This window comes from Podarcis liolepis, assembly GCF_965112155.1.
Source record: "Podarcis liolepis genome assembly, chromosome: 3".
In the NCBI taxonomy this organism is placed as follows: Eukaryota; Metazoa; Chordata; class Lepidosauria; order Squamata; family Lacertidae; genus Podarcis; species Podarcis liolepis.
The window spans coordinates 40,844,335-40,867,875 of NC_139557.1; the positions used below are offsets into that span (position 1 = coordinate 40,844,335).

Consider the following 23,541-nt stretch of genomic DNA (forward strand, 5'->3'; position numbering starts at 1 on the left):
TCTTCCTTTCCCAAAGGCTCCGTGACAAGTTTAGCTGAAGAAACATTTCAGACACCCCTTTTAAAATGTGAGATGGTGCTCAAAGCAGGTTTTTATAAAATGATGGAGCAGATGATAGGAAAAGTGTGGGGGCGGGAGTGGGAAGGCACATGTTTGAGAAACTTTATACACCAACTTTCATGACCTCTAAAAATTCTCCCAAGCATTGTATGCTTCAATATTTTCCTCTTTTTTCAGTTGATGTTCCCTATTGGTTTGGTTTTGCAAATGGAGAATGTAGTATTGTTGCTTTCTCAACCATCCCTCTTAACGCTTGGTTTCTAGGCCCTTTCTCATGCTTTCCCTCCTCTGCACACATCCCAGCTTCTCAATATCCTCCTTTAATTGTGGTGCCTGGAACTGGACACAGTACTCCAGGTGGGGTATGACTAAGGCATTCATTTTGTTTGTTTTGACCCAGTTCTCCAATGTGTTACTCTTCTCTTGAATCCTGATTCTGTCTTCTGCAGTACAAGCTACCCATTCCGGTTTGGTGTCATCTGCAAACTTGATGAGCAGCCCCTCCGTTCCTTCATCTAAGTCATTTATAAAGATGTTGAACAACACTGGGGCCAGGATAGATCCCAGCGGTGTCATACTTGTCACTCTCTCCCCCCCCCCCAGTATGGTGAAGCATAAGTACAGTGCTTTACAATTGCTAAACAACTCGCATGCATTTCACTACTTAAACCTTACTTCTAATTTTCTTGTTCATTTTTGCCCTTTAGTTTGATCTGTTCCTTCCCCTGTAACATTAGAGAAGTTTTACAGAAACCAGACATTCTTGTGGGCCAGTAAACCAAGGCAGCATTTCCTTTTTCATTGGAGTATTTGGGTAGAATGTAGTATAAAGGGTAGAAGTCTATAAATAATGCATCAGATTACTCATTCTTACCTTTCCTTGTAAAGCACTACAAAGATTTTCCTTTATAGCATTAAAACCAAAGCTGGTCAGAAGAAAGCATATTACGTTTTTTCTAAAAAAAATAAGCAGAAACATGAACTTTTGCTCAGAATAGAGTCATTGAAATGAATGGCCACAACTAACTTGTTTCATTAATTTAAGTGGGTCTACTGAGTAAAGATTAGTTGAATGCAGACTATTGTGTACTTTGTCCAAAAATTTAACCAATCTGGTTGGAGCACATCTTGCCTTTTTTGAGTTGTTTTGTTTGTTTCCTAAATACAAAGCTTTATAAAAAGAAGTAGTGTTGAGTCCTTTCTTCAAATTCTTGAAAGGAACATAGGACTACAGCTTTTCCTATACAGTCAAACCTTGGTTGTCGAACGTAATCCGTTCCGGAAGACCGTTCAACTTCCAAAACGTTCAACAACCGAAAACGGAAAGCGGAAGCTTCAGTACAATAGGGAAACTCAAAACAGAAGCCACATAGAACATTCGGGTTTCGAAAATCGTTCAAAAACCGAAGCAGTTACTTCTGGGTTTTTGGCGTTTGGAAGCCAAAACGTTCAAAAAATGATCCATTCAAGAACTGAGGTTTGACTGTATTAAAAAGGGGCAATTGGATCATGTAAACTTCAAGAATTGCCTTGCAGGGTTCTATACAGAAGAACACATATATATTTAGTGGGTGCCAAAGTGTGCCCTTGTCCAGGGTGCCATATTAGCATAGTCCACCACTATAAGTGGGAATTGACCCTGTCCTTCCTTTTGAAGTGCAACATGAGTTGCAATTTAACAGCACTCTTATGTTAATGTCTGCCAATAAATGTACGTGTAGTGGGAAAACCCATTCCTGGTCTGCTTCCAAAATGTATATGGAGAAGCATATATTTGTAGGACATTGCTACAACTGGAATAGTCCCAAGCATACAGCAGGTTTGTCACACAAGATGGTTCTGGGGGCGGCAGCAGTTCTGGCCTCAAAAAAAGAATGGAACTGAGCGATTTGTATACATTAAAATACATTACGCTGCAGCAAACTACCATATTTCCTCTTATGCATCCTGCTTGTGCCTTGAAAACAAAACAAAACACTACACAGCAAATTTAAAACAACTCTTTAAAATTCCATAGATGCTCTGCACACCACTTCGTAACATAAAATACTCACAGTGGTGAAGCCTGCTCATGAACTATGCAGCAGAGAAGAGCACCAGAGCACACATGACATTAAATGCATCATAGCATTGAACAGGCAAATTTTAAGCAAATGCTAATACTAGCATCAACTGTGCAGGGAGGACGACTCATCTTTACCCAAGATGCAGCAAGTGTGTGAGTATTAACCCTTTCTTTGAGTGCTACAACCCTGAATAAGATTCCTCCTCTGTTGCTCTGTGCATTGTGAGGAAATCCTGGCGCCAATTAGCAGCTTTCGGGGAGGAATTTTATTCAGGACTCCAGCACATTAATAAAGAGTTAAATTCTCTCTCCACACCTATGGCAACCTGAATAATTACCAGACCTCCCAGCCCATGGGATTCCCCACCCCCGTTGTATGATAATACTATATAATTTTGGCCCAGGCAGAGTTGGACAAAAAAAGGGGGGCAGTGGTGGGAAATAGATGTGATTTTCTCTTCTGCCTGCCACAGTTTATATATTTTGCTTGCTACTGCAGTTTTACTATGATTTTTGTGACGTTAATAGTTACCGGTAAATACCATCCTGAAGGATGCAGATACTGTGGTATGAAGGGTTAATTTGGGGAGTGAGGTAGCTGTAGTATCTTGCCAGTTAAAATTTAAAAAAATATTGCTGTTTGCTTGCTCTGTTAGTGAAACCATTGGCTTTTGGATCATTGGTTGCTTTTGGATGATAACTGCTCTGGGAACCCTTCAGTACTGAAGAGCAAGATCTATGTAAATTTATACACAATTGACACAAGGGAAAATAACAATAACCAAAGACCATCTATGTCCTGTAAAGTTCCCATTAACAAGATGCTCTGTGATTGCCTCTGTGTGTGCCAATAAACAAATGAAGGCGTTTTCTAGCAGAGGTCATCACCTAAGGTTGTTGGTATGTGACAGGGAACTAAGAAGAAAAGTGGGAGTGGCATGAAAAACAAGGTGGAAATAACCTTGCACTGACATCACAGAAATGGGTCACCCACTTTAACCATCCCAGCAATAATTGTTTTGTTATGTGAATGCCATGTTATGTGAATGAGGAACGTAATTAGCTGCAAAGCATGCCTTTTGTAAGAATCCTGCCCAAACACATCTCAGAAACTGCTTTTTGGAAAGCCTGAAGTGAAGCTATTCAGACTTTGAATTGTGAACTTTGCTTGTTAGCTTTTTATTTTAGAAATGGGATTTCTACTGCACTCCTGTGACAATGGGCATGGGAAGAAAAGGTGTTCCATTGAGCCTGCACTCCTGCATTCTAGGCCAAAGAGGAAAGTATTCTTTGCAAGAATGTGCAGGTCAGCTTTGTAGCTGAAAGCGCCACTCTGCGTCCCACAAAGATGAAAAGAAAAAGAAAACAAACTTGCTCAGAGCTGGTTTCAATAACACAGGAAATTCTGGGCTGGACAGGGGATTTATCGCCTTACTGTGCTCAAACAACATGAGTCCTACTTGCTCCGAGCTTCCTTCCTTCCTTATGTATCTTCCTAACAAATGCCCACATTGAACATCTATCCTTTCTCTCCTAATGTTCCAAAAGTGTTTGTTATTGCTACAGATATTCATTCATCTCAGAAACCTGTATGTCAGGACAGGAAAAACTTCTTCAAAAAATAAGGTTTGGGGAAGGGAACGTCACATTTGGATGAACAAAGAAAACTCAATCTTCACTTCCTAAATACAGTATATTGAATCACAAATTGAACCTCGAAATACCCAGATACATGGAAAGACAGGGATAATAAAATACTAAATATAATATTTCATAAAATATTAAAATGCATGGACTGCTGTAGCTGCGCACAAGCTTTGTTGGTGTTGTGCTAGATAAAACCTCCGTATTCTTTGCGTATGATCGTGGTGTGGGTACCAATTCTCTCCTTTTGTATGGGGTGGGGGGCGTGGGGCGATGCTTTGCCTTTGCCATGCAGCAGACTCGGAAGATTAGACTCGTGCGGGCAGCCAAAGGGGAGAGTCCTGAGCAGGGAGCCTCTGCTATCTGAACAACCCTCCGAGTCCTCCTGCCCCGCTGCAGATCGCTCGAGTTCTACTTCTTGCATACAGTGGTACCTCGGGTTACATACGCTTCAGGTTACAGACTCCGCTAACCCAGAAATAGTGCTTCAGGTTAAGAACTTTGCTTCAGGATAAGAACAGAAATCGTGCTCCGGCGGCGTGGCAGCAGCAGGAGGCCCCATTAGCTAAAGTGGTGCTTCAGGTTAAGAACAGCTTCAGGTTCAGAACGGACCTCCGGAACGAATTAAGTACTTAACCCGAGGTACCACTTTATATGACTTAGAAGTCCGAGAAAGGGCAACGAACTGGGCAGGCGACTTCGGCGCCGCTTACTGAGCACGCTCGGCTGGGTCCGCGCATGCTCAGCATCCCTTGGCCAGGGAGGAGAGCGGACAAGCGCCGCTCCAAGTTGCAACTCCGGCCGGCACCAGGCGCTTCCTCCTCCTCCTCCCTCTCCTGCCGTGGCGTCAGCGGAGGCCCCGCCCCGGCCGCTCTCGGCTCCCAGGAGCGCCGGGGCGGAGCTGCGAGGAGCAGCAGCAGCAGCCGCGCAACGCCCGGGCCGAGTCGGCATCAGCTGGGGACGAAGCGCGGCGGCGGCGGCGGCGGCAGGTAAACGGGGGGGCCAGACGGAGAGCCCCGCGCTCTGCCTTCCTCCCTCTCGGCTCAGAAAGCCGGCGGCTGCGCTGCTGCTGCCCTGTCCCCCCTTTCGCCTCTTCTGGCTCTTTCCCCCCTCCCCGTCTCTGCGCCCCTTCCCTCTTTTTCCATCCCGAGTTTCTTCTCTCTTTCTCCGCCTCCCTCCCTCTCTCCCTTCCTCCCTCTCTCCCTTGCATTCGGGTCTGCTTTCTGTCTTGGGCTTTCCCCCTCCTGTTGCTGACGCTGTTCATGTGGGAACCCTGATTGACTTTTGTTAGATAAAGCTTGGAATACGACTTGTTTTATTCTAGATAGATATGAACAGCAACATAGGCTTTGGGGTTTGGGGAAGTTGTTAACACTTTCCAAGATCACCTCCCACAAACACGCATTAAAAGTCACCTCCAAAAGCATACACTAGCCTGCTCTTTTTTATGTACATTGCAAGTAATCTTTTTTTCTCTACACACACAGTATGTTTGTGCATGTGCATGTGTCATAATCTACATGTATGTGTATATATAGGTTAAAGGGTGGCTTTCCATCCTGTTCGTCATTTGCGGCATGTTGTTTTATGCAATGATTTAGCCTCTCTCTCTGATTTTGGAAACTTTGGGTGGCAGTTGTTGCAGGTTGATTGCTCACCTTTAGGAGAACTTCTAAATGCGGTAATTACTCTCTGTAGGAAGTGATTGCAGCTGGGAGAGGCTGCAGAACTTTTGACCTAAAGAGAACTTTGAAGGTTTCTGAGTTCTGAAAAAAAATTCCGCCCCACAAACACACTTACCTTGGGTTTCTTTACTGCTTATATCAGATATATCACATATTCTGAAATGAAGAAAGAAGCTGACATTCCAGACATAGCTGTCAACTTTCCCCCTTTTAAAAGGGAAATTCCCTTATTCCGAATAGGATTCCTCGCAAGAAAAGGGAAAAGTTGACAGCTATTATTCCAGAGCAGTTGGTATTTGGAGAATGGGGAGCAGGGTTTAAAGTTCCTGATGCTGTGTGTTGCCATATGATATGGGAGGATAGTGGGTACTCATGAGGTTTAAAATATTATTATTATTATTAACAATAATATTAGAAATTATAGCTACGGAAGAAGGTTTCCTTGCACACAGTGGTTGTTACCTTGTCTGCCTCTTTCATTAAATTAACATGCCACCTGCTAATTAATTCAGGATGTGATGATTACTGTGGAACCTGAGTCTCTGGTGATAATAGAGAAGTCCTGAGCCCTTACCTGAGTAATCTCTTATAATTAAAGAAGGAAGCAATGAGGATGCACTCTGGGTTTTGCAGCAGGGAAAAGTTAGACTTCCTTATCAGGATGTTTATCACAGCATAGCCTTCCTCAAAACTTTCAGGGAAAAGATAAACACCAGCATTTGGTGGGAGGTTCTGACCCAAAATGCACACCTGAGATCAAAGGTCACAGGCTATTAGTACAAGTTACAGAAGAATATCTGTGTTTGTCTGCTACAATAAAAAAGCTTATAAAAAAAGAAGTTGCATCAGCTTTCAGAGCCAGGAACTAATTGTGAGATACATTAAATGGAACAGCTTTGGATATTTGGTAGGTAGGGAAGAGAAGTTACCAGGCTGCAATAATGGTATTGTGGTACTTATGGACTCCTGTTGAATGTCTGAAGCTGAGGCTCGGGGTGTGTGTGTCTCCCCCATTGGGAAGTGTTCATAGTCTAGATGGAGAACAGAGTGCACACATTTCTCTGTGGCAGAAATTGTGATTCACAAACTCTGGCCCGGATCTCTTGTTGAATCTCTCAGGTGTTCTACTTAAATTGCGTATATTTATACGCATATGTGTATTCTCTCTCTGACTTCAGCCAATATGGTGCTCCCTAGATAATGAAGGACTACAACTCCCATCATCCTAGAACCCCTGGCCATGCTGTCTGGGGCTGATGGAAGTTGGAGTACAGTGACATTTGGAGGAGCCATGTTGGGTATCTTTGGTGCACATACTCACAGATAAGGAAATGAAGATACAGTAGTGAGCCCAAGTTTACGTTACAGTCTCCCCATACATGTTGCTAAAAGCAACTGCTGTGCAGTGAGCGTATTTTATTGTATATGGAGATCTCTAGCATGCCTGAACTATAAGAAGCTATACATTCTATTTAGAAGTACTAACTATGCCATCCTGGCCTGCTCCAAGGCTGCAGTGAATAGGAGATGGAGACAGAAAGCACAGTGGGTGCTAGGAGGTAATTTCTGGCATCATCTCCAGGGCAGCTGTAACTTGTGCTGACTGCCCACACAGTGAGCAAGGTGAGAACGAAAGATAACAGGAACTGGGCTGCAAAATGATAATATAATACATTTTATCATGGATTAATTCAGGAAGGAAAGGTGATGGTTATCTATGAATCTTGAGAAATTGCTTCCTTTGTAGCGTGTGGCAGAAAATTAATCATTTTAAGTGTTTGGTCTTGCATTAGCTGTTGATATTAAATTTCAGTTTTTCTGATGGCCCCTGTTTCGGGAAGCTGTGCCTTTCTTTGTGTGGGTTTAAGTTTTGTACAGAAATTGGGAAAAGTGGAGACACTGGAATGGTATTGCTAAAGTCAAGAACCATGCCTGCCTCTTCCTTGGGCAAATTCTCTGTTGGTGATGGGACATGACTAGTTCATGGTATTTCAAATGCTCCTTAAGGTAGAGGGGAGTGACTTTCATTATGCTTTTTGTCTCTTGAATTATGCAAAGCTGAACGAGGCATGTACATGTATATCAGTAAGTATAGCTTCTTAAAATGTTGTCTAGGATACTGTAAGCCACCTAGAGAATGTTGCTATTGGGTGGCAAGGGAATCTTAAATTATACTGTCGATTCCATTAGACTAGGACAAGCCTCTTGCATAAACCTATGCCTCTATTTGGATTTTGGCCATTGTTAATTGGACATTTTCACAAACTATTAAGTGTTCAGATGTAGAGCTTTACATGCAAAATATCCTAGGTTCAATCTCTGGTATCTCAAGGTAGGGTAAGGAGTGTCTCCCATCTGAAATCGCGGAGAGCTACTGCCAGTCTTTGTTGACAAAGCTGAGCTAGATGGATTAATGGTCTGACTCTGTATAAGACAGCTTCCTATGTTCCTGTAACCTGTGAAAACCACTTGCCAACATATTTCTCAGTTGAAGCACAGAACTTTTGACTATATGACATAATTAGATGGTGCTGGATATTTTGCAGATTAACCAGGGAAACCCGAGATGCAACATATTATTTTGGACTGTGGACAGAATGCATTATTTTTACATGTTACACTTTCATGGGCAAAGGAAGAAGGGAATTGCTTGCAGGAGTGATTTTTGAATTAGAAAATGTGTGCATTTTCCATAGCATGGCATTTCTCGCATCATATTTTCCCATATGCAGACGGCACCACCCACCCATAGTGCAGGATTCTGCGTGTGTGTGCTGTGTAGAAAGGGCATTTCAACAAGCTGTAAATGGGGGCTTTGTATCCCGTGAGTTTTGGGTGTACTATATGAGCAGATGCAGTTAAATCTCATATGCAGGAGGTCCCTTAGCAGTGAATGTGATGCAAGCAGTTCCTAACAGGTGTTATTGCTTTCACCCTTCAGATCAGAGGCAAAATAACTAAAGATACTGCAGTAATTGGTCTAGATAATATGGTGTCTTTCGGAGCGATAAATATAGTTGAATAATTACAGATTCTGATCCCAGAGCAGGACTAGATCTCGTCATTTGCAACTAATGCTGATGGAGAGATGAGCTAATTCCCTCACACAGTTCTTGAAATCATTAAGTTGTAAAATGGCCTGTGAACCTGATCCTCAGTTCAGGAGAGTACAAAGGTTGACAACTGAAGCAAGCCTTCTTGTGCTGCAAGTATGACACATTAACAGAGGTGAAAAATGAGACTCTTGCTCTCCAATTTAGCTTTAGTAACAAGCTCTGCCAAAACCCAAGTACACTATAAATTGTTGATGGTGGTTATTTTAACATCCCTCAAGAGTCTTTCAAGGATTACAGCATTATGGCGATAATAAAAACTAAAAAATAATAATGCATTGTTATCTTTACTGGCAAGAGAAAGATTGGAATAAAAGCCAAACTGTTGCATGTTTAATTAATTAGAAAGAGTTTTAGGCTGTATTTTTTAAGGGCAGAAGCCCTCTCAGGGTAGCTGACAAGGTAAAAATAAAACACACTCACAGCATACTTAATAAAACCTAATTTATGCAAGGCATACTCAGTAGTATAAATAATGTCTCCAGGTTTAGTCCTGGGGGGAAATTGCCTTTCTGAAGCATATCACCAAATGAGAGACCCTTTGTTAGAGGAAACAGGTTATTCACACTGTGTGATGGCTGCTGCAGTAGAGCTCATAAGGAACTGGCCCGGTTGTCTGAAGGGGTCTGTGCCATTCCGAATGGTTTTTATCAAGTTCTTATTTTTATCAAGTTATTATTGAAAACCAACAGAGCATTGCAGTGCTTAATACTTAGTAGGCCATGGCTGGAGTCTTGCAAAAAGTTCAAAACAAAAGAAATTATGCAAAGCCTTTCTGACTTCAATTTACCCCACAGTAAAAGAGGTTTTCTTTTTTAAATAAGAGTGTTTTTTTGGTTGTTGTTTTTGTAGAGAGGCTTGCTTTCCCAGGCAGTTTGCTGTTTTTTTTCTTATTGTGGATAGCTGTAGGCAACTTTGTAGACAATACACACGGAACAAAGTTTCACAGAAAGATGGATAAACAGTAATTTAGCTGCACCCTTAGTTGTATTTATTATGAGCAGCATGTCTGTTAAAAATAGAAAAGAAAAGAAAAATGAACAATATCATAGGAGGGCAGGGGAGAACATAGCCAGTGTTACTGACTATGTCAAGAAATCTTGTCAGTATGTAGGTAGCTAAAGCTTCTAGTGAAGGGCAGCAGTTCTCTATGGTTGAAAACAGAGGTCTTTCCCACAGTTGGTAGAGCATGAGAACCCAGGGTCTGGGTTCGAGTCTCACATTGGGCAAAAGGATTCCTTCACTGCATGGGGTTGGACTAGATGATGCTCCTGGTCTCTTCCAGCTCTACAAGTTTATGATTCTATGATTCTCAGCCCCACCTAAAGATGTTGGGGATTGAACCTGTGGTATTTTCCATGCTTCTTCAGGGATATCTCCCTTTGGGGCATCCACAACATTAAAGCAAACAATGCATGGGAGAACCTAAGGCTGAGAGCAAAGTGGAAGTTGATTATTGATTCCCTCTCTTGAAGGGCCACTTGGAAGGGTCAGCTTGCCTTCTAGAGTGTGCCTGTATCAGGAGGCATTTGCCGTCGGTTGTCATTGTGCCAAGTTACCTGGTGAGGTGATCTTCTTCTGGTTTGAGCATGAAGCACCTGATACCAGGTAGTAGCAGGTGAAACTCGTTGACTATTAGCAGCTTGGCAGCTGGGAACTGGCAGCTCTGCCCATTGGGACTTTGCATTGTTACACAGTTAGTCATAGCTGTTTTCATTCTTAATCAAACGCTTTCAGGGTGGGGCTTCCTTGGAAGGCTACTGCTTGCCTCTCTCTTTTCTTGCCTAAGCAGGGAGGTAGCTGCCAGGCCCTGGCCCTGAGGGCTACTGTGCCTTGAAAAGGGCAGAGCAGCTAGAATTTCACCCTGTGTAGCTTTCCCCATGAAATGTTTGCAGTGCTTCCTAAGGGTACTGGAGAAATCTCTAAGCAATTCTGGCAGCATGACAGCACTATGACAGGGGCCAGCAAAGAGGGGGATTTCATGGGGTTTTGTGACTTGATCATAATGTTCAACCTGCCTCTAGGCCACAGGTTCCCAAATTTATTTGGCCTACCACCACTTTTTCATAAAAATAATTACTTAGCACCCTCCTGGAAATCTACCTTCTTTAAGTGAATGAACAGAAAGATGCATTGACAAATTTGTGGGTTTTTTATGTGTCTATATTTCTACCTATGTCCTACAACATAGTAAAGAAAGATGCTATTGTAAATAAGACACCTTGAAGCTTTAAATTATAAAATTACTTATTAAAATCAACCATAGTAACACAGTGCATTACACACAAAGGATAATATTCAGGTAGGTAGCCATGTTGGTCTGACGAAGAAGTATCTGAAGAAGTGTGCATGCACATGAAAATTTATACCCAGAACAAACTTAGTTGGTTTCTAAGGTGCTACTAGACAATTTTTTAATTTCGAAAGGATAATATTAAAATAAAAAATGCTTGTTAAGATCTGTCGGTGGACTTGACCACTGATTTTGAGTTATAACTAGCATTTTGTGTGTTTATTTGGAAAATAAAGTAATCACGGCGACTTTAACTCTGTGTTACATTGGTAAGCATAATTACAAAACAGATGAAGCATATATGGATGGTTTTTCAAAAAATTCTTCTTTCTTTATGCTTCTACCACCCCCTTATTTTTATTCAACCCCCTACCACCCCCTGGATTGTTCCAGCACCCCCCAGGGGGCGGTATTGCCCACTTTGGGAAACAGTGCTCTAGGCAGTTGCTGACCAAAGTAATGATGGATGGATACTCCTTTCCTCCCATCCCAGCAACTCACCCATTGTCAAATTAGCAGAAAGACCCTGACATAAAATGTGTCTAAGAGAGATGCATTGGTGAGACACTCATGTTAAGTGTTATAATAATATTTATAATAATAAATATACTCACTTTGATTGCATTTGTCTTCCGTCTCTTCCTGTATGGATGTTAGCTCATGAGGAATTTTTATTTTTCTTGGACACATGAGTCTACAGTCTACCTTGTACTTCAGTTACAAAATGAATTGTTTTAAAATGGCCATGCGATGGCATTTACGGTAACTTACATAGAAAATTAATAAACTTGATAGATAATGAGAATGGGAGGTGCTTGATATGCAAAGAATGAAAAGGCGATGCTTTCCCACGTGTGGTGAAAGTCTGCGAAGGCAACTGAATATGAGGGGATGATGGTTAGTGAAGTGAGAATTGCCAGTTGAATATCATATTAGATCCTTTGCTATGCCAAATTTTGGTTTTTTTGTTTTAAAAAGTATTCCTTTGGATTGACAGAGACTAGGCTCAATATTGCCTAAAGTGACCAGCAGTGACTGTGGACAGAATTTCTCTACGCCTCATTATTGGAGCTCATTTTAACTGGAGGTGCCAGGGATTCCATGTGAGACCTAATGCAAGCAAAATAGAGAATCATAGGCTGTGCTTTTCCACTGAGTTGTTGACAAGTAAAGGATGGTTGTTTTTTGTGAATACGCATTCTTTCCAGTATAGGAGGACACTGCAAAGAATGTTTGCTTTAGGAGCTTAGAGCACAATCCTAATTATGCTGACTCAGAAGTAAGTCCTACTGAATTCGGTGGGCTTCCTCCCATGTCAGTGGGGTTAGAATTGCAGCTTTAGCTTATCTGTCAAGTGAAAGGTGAGATCCTATTGGCTTCAGCAACACAGGCTTAAATTTCATTTTAGAAAGCTAGGTAATGTCACAGCTGTTGGGCAAGCCTACTCTGCAGCAAGCATTGTGCTTATCATTTTGGATCTCCTGAGGGATCTGTATAAATCAAGACTGGGCCAGTATCTAGGGCATCACATGGATTTTACAACAGAAGTACAAGAACTTGACAAGTAAAACTAAAGTGTTAGAATTAATATGTAATGCACTCTGATTAGCACTGATTTATTCCTACACTGGGAAGAAACACTATGAAATAAAACATTCGGTTTGCCATGTGATTTATCAGGGAAAGGTAGCCATCCACATATAAGGGTTAGCTGTAGGGTGCCCCTGGTGACTTTGTGCCAGCGGGGATGGAAATTTATAGGGCAGATCTGGTGGCCTGTTTTTGTGGCGTAGTTATTTTATCCTCCAGGTTGCAATGAAAGCCTACTCCTTCCCATAAATGCAGGCCTCCCCCTTTCATCTGCACCACACCGTTCAGTCCTTGTTTTTCCTGGGATGTGACAATCTCGAGAGCTAGCCTTTTTTCTATGGAAATTTTTATTGCCGCTTGTGGAGGATAGATTACAGTATAGATTTATACTCTGTGTCTTTTAGGAAATCTCAAAAGGTGGCCTGTGAAGATATAAAAATGAAAACTCTCATAATTAAAGCAGCAAAGCTAAAAAAAATAGTTTGAAAAGCAGGTTTACCCATCCAGTTTAAAAAATAAGCAGGTTGACCCGTCCAGTTTAAAAAAGAAACGGGGGGGGGGGGGGAAATACCACGGATAAAAACATGGGCCTGGTTCACACAACACAGTAGACCAAATTATACAGTGCTGCAAGTGGACAAACGTGTTGGCTCATGGAGAGGAGGTCACAGGCACTTTGTTGGGTATTTTTTTTACTTCCATGCTGCGTTGAGCTAAAGCTAATATTTGGCAGAGAAACTTTCTCAGACCCAGAGTCATGGTTAAACTTTTTCCTCACTAACCATGGGCAGTAGCCAAGATTTGTTTTTTTTTTTAAAGCACCAGAAAACAGGAGGAGCTTGGTGGGCTTCTCCATGGAAGAAGCTCCTAGCTGAAGTGTCACTGCAAAAAGGTCCTCTCTCGGCTACTTGCCAAACGAGTCCAGATTTAAAGGGAGAACAGAGAGCAGGGCCTGAGATGGCGATCTTTAAATGCTGGCTGGTGATTATGGGCAAAAGCAGGCCTTGAGGTGAGTATCCCTGACCATGTTAGGGTTTAAATGTATGTAATAAAACAGGTTGTTCAAGAATTTGCTGGTGCAGTTGTGCTAAATACAAGATAAGCTGAATTCATTTTCTTTAAGACTTCCTTAACCTGGTGCTCCCCAGATGTTTTAGACTGCAACAGCCCCTGCCAGCACATGAGTTGCAGTCTAAAACATCTGGAGAACACCTGGTGGAGGAAGGCTGCTTTAAGGCACTCTGTGTATCTTCATGTAGATGACAGGTCATCTTCTAGCATAACATACTAAACTTTTTGCAAGCACTGTGTGTGTGTATACACACACACACACACACACACACGTGTACACACACACACACACACACACACACACACATATGTAGTTGAGAAATGATGTCATTTCTGTCCCAATGAGAGTCATGGCAAGGAAGGTGTGGAACATGAGGGAGAATAAATTTCTGTTTATTTTCTCAAGACTTCAGCAGGGCAAGAAGCAATTAAATCACAACTGCCATACTCCTCCTCACCCAAATGCTTAATCTCTGTTGCTTAAAAATATAGCTTGTATTTGGCCAAACTTGTTTCAGACAAGGTCATTATGAAGCTGATGTGGAACATCCTTATCTTCCCCAGGCAAGATGTTGAATGCCAAAGGATATATAGTCTGTAGCGTTGACAACAACCAGCATGAGGACTAATGTAGGCTTCGTGACGTGTGTTGTGAGCAGGCAGTTCTGCAGTGCCGGGCTTTTTAGTTGAACAAACTTGTAATTACGTCAGTGTAGATTTCATAATAAAACCTCTGCAGAAGACTCAGAAAGTTCACTGATCCTTAAATTGATGGGGGTAGCCAACTAGGTGCCTTCCAGATACCAGGGACTCCAACTCAGCCCTGTCCATTGGCCATGCCAGCTGGGGCAGGTAAGAGTGGGAGTCTGCAACATCTTAAAGGCACCACATTGGCTACCCCTGTTGTGTGGCCTTGTTGTGGAAAAAATAGAGCTCAATTCATTTTTAAAGCAAAGTTGGGCCGTTGAGAATTAAATAACAGGTGCAGTCCGTTGGACTCTTAAGTGTGCTAATCCCATTACTCTGTACTGTTAAATATTCCTTGGATTAGATACTACAGTTTTTAAAAAAACTTATTTGATAGTAGAAACGTTTGCTTCTTTAAACTTGGGTCGTGCTGGGAACAGAAAGGAGGAGCTTGGCTAGGGGAAAATTACTGAAACATGCAATATGTTAAAACAATATAATTTTAGTTATTCGGAGGTCTGTTTGTATTCTGTTTTGTCGTCAGTGCAGGAGTGGACAAATCATTCAGTTTCAAATCCTTCCAGTTTCCCACTTTTTATGATCTTAAGTTCTATGTGTCCCATTTCCACATACAAGTACAAAGTCCCCCTCTGCTTCTAATTGTCCCTTTTTCTTCATTTGCAATTTATATCATTCATAAACAGCTGAACATTTGCAAAGTTTTTCATGAAAAAAGTTTGCATGGAAATTTACACACCCCCTAATAAAATCCATGTTTGTATATCATTTTCATACATTATTTTTCAAGCACTTCTTACAAATGCATACATTTCTGTAGGCATGATTTGGCTGGAGAACTGCATCGCAAAATTCAGAGGAGTTAAAATTTCGGTTTCAAAGACCTGTTCACGTATTCGTTTGAGAAGAGCAAATTTTGTAAGTTTGCATTAAGGTATGAGTGGAACAGAGGTGCCCCCACCTCGGTAATGTGTAGGAATCATTAGTGTTTTGTAGTTTTGCCGGCAGTTCTTGGGCATCCTCATTTTGTTCTCTCTGGCTTCTGAAATTTCGCTCATCATTACTCACATACTTGTACATCTTTGGAACTATTCCCTCCCCCCCCTCCCCCCGGAATTATTTTTATTGTAAACCAGCCTAGGAGTTATTGAACTGAAGGGTGGTATGAAAAATAACTAAAACTAAAATAAGTTGTATGTGTTTCATCCCCCACCCCTATTTTCCTGTGAAGTGTTTATATGGGGACAGGAGAAGTCTCTGTTGGTTAGGTTATTTTTTCTTTCTTTTTGCACTTCTATGTATACTCCTTCAAAGAAAACAAGTCAGTTTCGTGGTACACCTCAAGTAATGTAGGAGGGCAGCACCAGTAGGCAACAAGCACAATGACAAAAGGGAGGGGTATTCCCAAATCTTGCAAACCAACAGTTGCCTTTTGGGACCTTGGTGTATTTCAAGCCTTAGTCCTTCATGGAAGTGGGAGGGGAACAGTTGCTTGCTGGTTATGTGGTAAACTCTAAAAAAGGGTGTGCTTTACTCATTGACCTGAGAACCAGGAGATGGCTTCTCCAGTCTTGCAGGTGCTGCTGTGAAGCATACTTAGATTTAAAAATACAGTGGTACCATGGGCTACAGACACTTCAAGTTACAGACGCTTCAGGTTACAGACTCCGCTAACCCAGAAATAGTGCTTCAGGTTAAGAACTTTGCTTCAGGATGAGAACAGAAATCGGGCATCAGCGGCGCGGCAGCAGCAGGAGGTCCCATTAGCTAAAGTGGTGCTTCAGGTTAAGAACAGTTTCAGGTTAAGAACGGACCTCCAGAACGAATTAAGTTCTTAACCCGAGGTACCACTGTAATGTGAAGGAATAGGTTTCATTTAAATGAGTTTTGCATGAATATCAGAAGCAGATATACGATGGCCATTTGCCTCTACTCTCTGTATGCGATTCCACTTCCTGTTTGAGATAAGTAGATGTGAGTACAGTTGGCATAGAAAAGCATTTAGTTAAAAGTGCTTCATGCAGAATGTCGCGTCTCAAGGACACATTCAAGGAAAAGCAGCTTGTTTTGAAGTGGCAACCCTCATCTTTTACTTATATCTTTATCAAGAAGGCCGAGTGGGTAAAAATGTCAGCTGCTTTAGAATGGAACATGTTTAGTCTTATTTCTTTAGTTTTAAATGGTGTATAAATGTAATTCTACATAGCAGTTCTTGTTTTTTTTTAAATTAAGGGATGTAAGATATGCATGGAAAGGGAAGAGCTAGGGGAGCAGGGGTGAGACTAATCGCAATGGCTCTGGGCAAAGGGAAGTATGGTGTTGAGGTGGGTCAGGCTAGGCAATTGTGGTTCCTGGGGAATTGTGGTTGTCCTATCAGCCAACCCTTGGTTCTGCAGCTGCTGTTGCTCAGCTCTGAGTTGTGCCCACCTGGGTGCTTGGTGCTGCATTGGGGCAGACTTGAGAGTCAGGGAGGGGCAGTTGCTGTAGTCTATAGAGATTCCATCTCTTTCTCCAGGCTCTCTGTCCCAACGGAAACGGGATCTAGAGTGTGTGTTCCTGGCACTGGGCAATTGGGACAGATTAGGGATTCTGCTGGTTTAACACCCGCCTCACTGACAGAGATGCTCTCGGAGGCAGTGTTGAAGATTCCCAGAATGCTGGTTTCAACATCTCTGCCGAGGCTACTGGCTCTGGGGTGGCTCAGAACTTCGTGGCTGCCATAATGACCAAGGGGCTTTTTCAACATCACTGGCCCAATGGATGTGGCAAACCACACTCTGGGCCTTGTTTTTTTTTTTCCAACTGGGCAGGAAGAGGGTGATCTGAAAGTGGGGGAATTAGTCCCTTGTCTTGGCCAGATCACTTCCTTTTGAGGTTTAGGCTTTCAGCACCTTACAGCCTCTGCAGAGGTGGGGGACCTATTAGGATGGTCTGCTCTCAGATTATTGTTTTGTTTTTGTTGTGTTTTATTAGACCTTTTTGGGTCTCGTTTTGTATTTTTATGTTGTGAACCACCCTGTGAACTTCGGATGAAGGCAGTATACAAATTTATAAAATAACAATACGAATACTAATAGATTTCTTCTTCTGGTTTTGCACATAATTTGCCAAAATGAAACCAGTTTCGACACCAGTTCTATAAGCAATTCTTCCCATACGTCTGCCGAATGAGTATATTTGCTAAGGGCATTTTGTGGCTCTCCTTGCTTTACCCTGTAGCTCTTCATTCTCAGTCAGGTAGAGCATGTACTTGGTTTCCTCTAATGGCCTCAAAGGCAGAAACACAATATTTCAGCCTGGTAAATTTTTAATGAAAACAGACTAATAGGACTAGGAGATCCTAAGAGGCAGATGAAAACCTTAAGCCGTTTTAGTCCATCTGCTGGAAATAAATGGAAATCTCCTTTGCATTTTAAGCGTGGAATGCTTAAAAGAATAGCAAGTAGGCTTTTACAAGGATAAAATTTCGATAGTACAAAAGTTGTGGAAGAATCATCTGTGTTCTTGAGTTCTGTTTATGGTAGGGTAGCATGATATTGAAGAGTGAAGACTATCCAGGGACTTTTCCTGTTTGTTTTGGCACAGCTAATCTCTCAGGATAAATCTGTCTCTGGTGAGAGAACTAATTTGAATTGCATACAGTGTTGAATATATTAGTCAACATTACTGAAAAAGTAGGTTCTTTGAGGCAGAAAACTAATCCCCATGGTGGCAGAGGAAAAATACACTTAGAAACTACAACTTGGAGAAAAAGAGCGAGAGAGAAGAGAAAAACCACAATCCCAAATACATTTTTCTTTGGCTTTGTGGAATCTAAATGAAAATTTGTGGCTGGGCCCTAAGCATGTTTCAGTGGAAATAAAAGGTGATCTCTAACATTTAATCATACTCATGGTAAATGCTTTGAAATCCACGGATTAACATTTTTATAGGATTTCCAAGTGTTTACAGAACTTCACATGCATTATATTGTTGCATTCCTTACAACAACTCTGTCTATATTAATATCCCCTCATATTGCAGATGCTGTGAAAGTAGCTTGCCTAAAGCCCCTTAGCACAGGTGAGGTTGAAACTGGAAACTTCTGTTCTTTGAGGTCATGCCATGTAAATGGCTGCTGCGATTAGCTGCTTTCCCATCCTACATGTGGACTGTCATAACGTTAAGACTAATATTCATTATTGCTTTTAAATGAACAGCTTGTATTTGTGGGATGTGTTGACTCGTAGGATTTTGATTGGAAAGAGTCACAAATGTACATTGCCTGATACTACTTTATTTGCCCAGTGCCACATAGTGTATTACTTAAATTAACCCACAGGGTGAATCCAAGAATAAAGTTAAATGAACTCTGCTTTGAGCAACTTGGACAAAGGACCAATTCAAATGTGATGAGGAAAACCATGCCATATTCATAAAATCCAAATAAATATTGAATTTGACAGAGAACCAGCTTTATGCTCCCTTTAGTGTTCTTTGCTACTGTGAATATGATCCCCACTGTTTTCTGAAAAGCTTGTATTTGAGACCTTTTACTGAATGTAACCTATGTCAAAATGTTTATTGAGATACACTGGATTAGTTTGTCAATCCCTCTAGACTAGCTTTCCCCAATGTAATACTACAGCATGGCCAATGACTGGGGATGATGGGAGTTGTAGCCCAAAACATCTGGGAGGTACAGTTCTAGGCTGTCATTGGAAGACTGATTCAAAGAGGAGAAAGTACATTGGCTCAGTAAGCTATGTAAAAATATATTGTGTGCTTTTTTGGATGCTGGACAACTACTTCCCCACAGTCAAATGAGCCTTGTACTTTGCCTTTTGAAGAGCTGCCCTTGGACACATGGCAAAGCTCTTCTGAAACTGAAAAAAAAAACTCTTAAAAGCCATTTGTAATATAGTGTGTGTGGGGATCTACTGTTCAAAGGAGAGGTGAATATATTTTAAAAATCCCATTGAGCATGCCCAGATCGCTGAGCACACCTAATGTAGTTCTTTGGATCTTAGCCATTGTATTTAAAACATTGTTTTAATATGTTGATATATAAATATTCTTATTTGTGTACTGTGTGAGAAAGAACTGTCTGTTCTTCTTGGACAAAAGCAGCATTGAGAGAATGCCCATGCATTATTATTATTTTTTAACAAACATTTGTTTGTACTTTTTGAATGACAAACTTAATTAAAAACAGTTTGTCCTGTTATGACTTTGTGTGATCTTTATCAAATGTGTAAAATAAGAATAGTCTTCTGGTCACTGAAGTGATTGTGTAACCATATGATCCTTTTGGATAGGATTAAATCCCTGAATATATATATTTATATTACTTATAAAAACAGTAATAACGTTTTATTTGAAATGGTCACTCAGCTACCAAGTCCTAAATATTTATGCTTAATACATTTGAGGCAGTGGTATTGGCAATGCCAGTCTATCACTGTAGCTTGTGAGAATGTGCTGGATCAGTGACTTATGTTTCCCATTCTGAGTGTCTGATGGCTAATATACAATGGTTGTTAAATTATAAGAATGAATTCACTTTTCTGTAAATGAAGAAAAGCAGTGAAGCAGACTCCCACACCTGAGTGCCCTCTAGAAGTTCTGGACTCGCAACTGACCAGTCCTGACCATTGGTCATGCTGGCTGGGGCTGATGAGAATTCAAATCCAGAAGCATCTGGAAAGTACTTGTTTGAGGAAGGTTGTGCAAGAGTATGGGCAGAAACTTTGCAGTGCAATGTAGACTTGGGCTTCCTTAGTAGACAACCATTTTTCGTAATAACTCCTTTCATTACTAAATCTTGTTGTCGAGAAATGCCTACATATTAAAATCTACCCAGTTTGGTTCAGAGTGATTGGCTGTTCTGATTAATTTGCAAATCCCTGACTCGTCAAGTTACTTTCATGCAAGAGGTATGCTTCCTGGGCATGCCCAGTTGTAAGGCGAGTTAAATAGCACCTGTTAATGACTTTGAAACTAGAATAACCCAGAACACCCTGTAGCACTCACATTGAAAAGAAATGAAATAATGTCGTAGTTGGAAGTGATCTGTCTACATTTTGTGTTACTAAGTGAATTTATCAACTTTTTAAAAAATGCAATATTTTGCTGTTTGGCTGTTGGGAACCATTTGGGAGAAGTGCTAGAAAGAAAATAAAATGTGGGTTCCAAGCTGTATGGACTGTTCAGATAATACAATGATTTCCTTACTTTCTACCTTCAGAATGCCTCTTCCATGTCAGTTTAGCTACTCTGTAGTTCTTGTGTGTTGTTGAATGTTCCAGGGCATGCATCTAGTTCTCATGGAGCCTTGACCATGCCTGACACAGCACTGCCAGGCAAGGAATGTCCAGAGTGAGGAATCAACTCTTTATAAAAGCACACTTACAAGTTAGGAAAAGGCAGGTCTCTCAGCTACTCCTAGGTGTGCACCCAACGAGGCAGATGCAGCAACAAAGAGTCCCTCCAACCAACCTCAGCTTCTATATCTTCCCCCACCCAAGCTGCACGCAAGCAGGCGAAGACTATACCTGCATGTAACCTGTTTCTGCTCCTCCCTCTTCAGTTCTCTATGGTCTTGGGAGACAGTGGAGCAGGAGAGGTGGGGGCAGGAGGAGGCGGTGGCATGGAAGCCCTAGACTCTATACCAGGCTGACCTATCTCTCCAAACTCCTGCACTTGTTCTTCACTCTCCAATCCTGCAGCTTCTCCTGCTTCTGACTCTCATCTCCTGGCTGCTACAGGCTTGCCCAGATCACTGATTCCTTCTTCCAAGACAACACCCCTTCTCCCGGTTCCCACTCCTACCCAGCCACCACTTCTCAGTGTCCAGATGGTCCCTAGCATTGGGCTACCTTGTGCATCCTGGAACACATCCTATGCTTCTTGGTGGCTGTATGTTGTAGACTCCACAATGTCAAGCAAGACTGATAGTGGTAGACAAGCTGTATGTCAGGGCAGCTTGTCCACTGGGGTGATTCTTGATAACCATAAAGTGAATACCTTGGAAATGACTTCTCTAATAGATTCACGAGTTAAAAATAATTGTCTCACTACCCTTTGATCTGTCTTTACTTTTAATAAAGGGTGTGGCCACTCAGATGTAATTTGAGTCACAGTGAAGAGTGGGTGGAAGCTCTAGGCCCATTATTATGGTGTCAATGGGTGATCCTTACTTACGTTAATAGCTTTGTTTTGGTTTTCTGGTGTAAGTGGGACTAGACTGTCTGAATTGATCTGCGTCTTGTTGCCTATCATGAACGACTTGTAATTATTGCAGGATGTAAGTCATCTTCTTAGAATGTCATGTTGGGAATAGCTGTGTATTCTCAGAGTGATAGTTTTGCTCAGCAAATGTAAGAAAATTGAATGTTTGAATGTGGATACGAGCTTTGGCTTGGGTGGTGATTTGTCTTCTGAGATTGCAACCTCCTACAAGAATTGAATGTTTAGGAGCTTAGTGTTTCAAACAACATCCATGCAGATCAAAATTATATATAATAAGGTAACAGTGTGAAAATGCACATAAAGTTTATAGTAAGTGTTGGACCTGACTCCCTTTCCCAGCAGTGTATTTGTCATATTTTCATAAGGTTTGTTGTATAAAAGAGAATCCCTTGTAGAAGATACCTTTAAAAGTTTGAATGAAATATTGGAGTGACTTCTTGGCTGCCCTGGCCCTCCAGATGAGGGATAACCAATGGGGTGTCATCTATAAATTATGGACTACAGTTGCTGTCATTCCTGGCCATTGTGAATGTGCTCTTACAGCAACAGAAGGTTCCAGTTTAACAAGTATAAGCCATTTAAGTTTGTTTGAAGCACATTTAAGAATTATTTTGGCTTTATTCTCCTCCCTAATGGATTAACAAGATAATAGGTTTAAATGCAGCAAATAACAAAACACAGAGATGCTGCGGTGGCTGACAGCAGTTGATCTAATTATGTTTTGGAGAAAGGTTCTAGAGCCACTGTTTTACTCTAGGGGAAAGCATAAAAGCAGCAATTAATTGGGTTGTCCTGATAAGGGACAGCAGTGGAATAATTAAAAATGATTACGCACCACACTTATTTTTAAAGCAATCTTTTTCCATTTTGTTCTAGACACCAGTCTAATGTACACTTTAAATAAACAACTGTCCCTCTGCTACCAGCTTGCCAGGGGTTTTGCAGATGACCAGTGGTGACCACAGTTCTTGGTTGATCACACGAAATGAGAGTCCCTTTCTCTTCTGTAGGCTCTTCATACATCACAGAGAACTCAGAGGCACAAGAGGTCTTATTTTGTTCTGGATAGCAGAGTCCCTGCTTCTGTTCTAAGTTATTTGCACACTCCCAGGATATCTGGGGTAACAGAGGAAGAGGTGTTCAGTTTCTCACCTCACACTGGGGTTTGGAGAGTCTCAGAAGTACAAGGCGGGATTCCCAAGTCTTGTGTGTGTGCAAGTGGAGTCTAGGGAAGCAAAGTCCATGGTGACGCCAGCAATGACTGGTTCTTCCTCCCAGCTGAAATTTGTGAAAGCCTGCCAAAAGGTTGGTCACTGACAGGAATCACAGCGGCTTCCTGCAGTCTCTTTCTGCAATAATCTTTAACTCACCAACCATGAGGCGGCATGGATTTCTGTGGGTGTGGAATAGTTGTATACAGTGGTACCTCAGGTTACATACGCTTCAGGTTGCATACGCTTCAGGTTACACACTCTGCTAACCCAGAAATGGTGCTTCAGGTTAAGAACTTTGCTTCAGGATAAGAACAGAAATAGGGCTCTGGCGGTGCGGCAGCAGCAGGAGGCCTCATTAGCTAAAGTGGTGCTTCAGGTTAAGAACAGTTTCAGGTTAAGAACAGACCTCCGGAACGAATTAATTCCAGCCAGCGTTTTTGCCTGGCTGGAATGGTGTCCATGAACTCTGATAATGCCTCTTGCTTCTCTTCTTGCTATTGGCACGTGGCTTTTAACCAGAAGGGAAAGCGGCCTTGAAGTTTCCAGCCTCTGCTGTGTGACATTGAATGGAATGTAGGTGTCATGGAGATGGTCTGAGTCATGTTATGGCCGCCCTATGTAGGGCCCTTGCTAATTGTTCCATATGGCACCTGGAAACTTTTGACATCCTTCTATATATACATATTTGGACGCTACTGTCATGCCCCCTCCATTTTCTTCTCCTCCTCCGTGTAGAAAACACCCAGCCTCCCACTTATTTCCTTGAATATTTTGCTGTCAAGACCAACTGTTATCTTTTTAGTTTGGGGTGTCTCTTCCCTCCCGCCTTAAAAAAAGAAAAAAGATTTTCACCATAGCCATTACGATGCTC

At 41.7% G+C, this 23,541-nt stretch overlaps 1 protein-coding gene across 6 annotated transcripts in view; it reads left to right on the forward strand.

Annotated features, from left to right (window-relative positions):
- The first annotated feature begins 4,516 nt into the window (after positions 1–4,516).
- The window catches only part of MYO6 (myosin VI), a 108,147-nt gene continuing 89,122 nt past the window's right edge, over positions 4,517–23,541 (forward strand). For 5 of the 6 annotated variants that reach the window (XR_014524663.1, XM_083497424.1, XM_083497425.1 and 2 more), the window contains exon 1: positions 4,517–4,758. The gene's annotated coding sequence lies outside the window, so the exon portion shown is untranslated. The remainder of the gene's footprint in view (positions 4,759–23,541) is intronic. The other variant, XR_014524664.1, reaches the window with a different exon arrangement.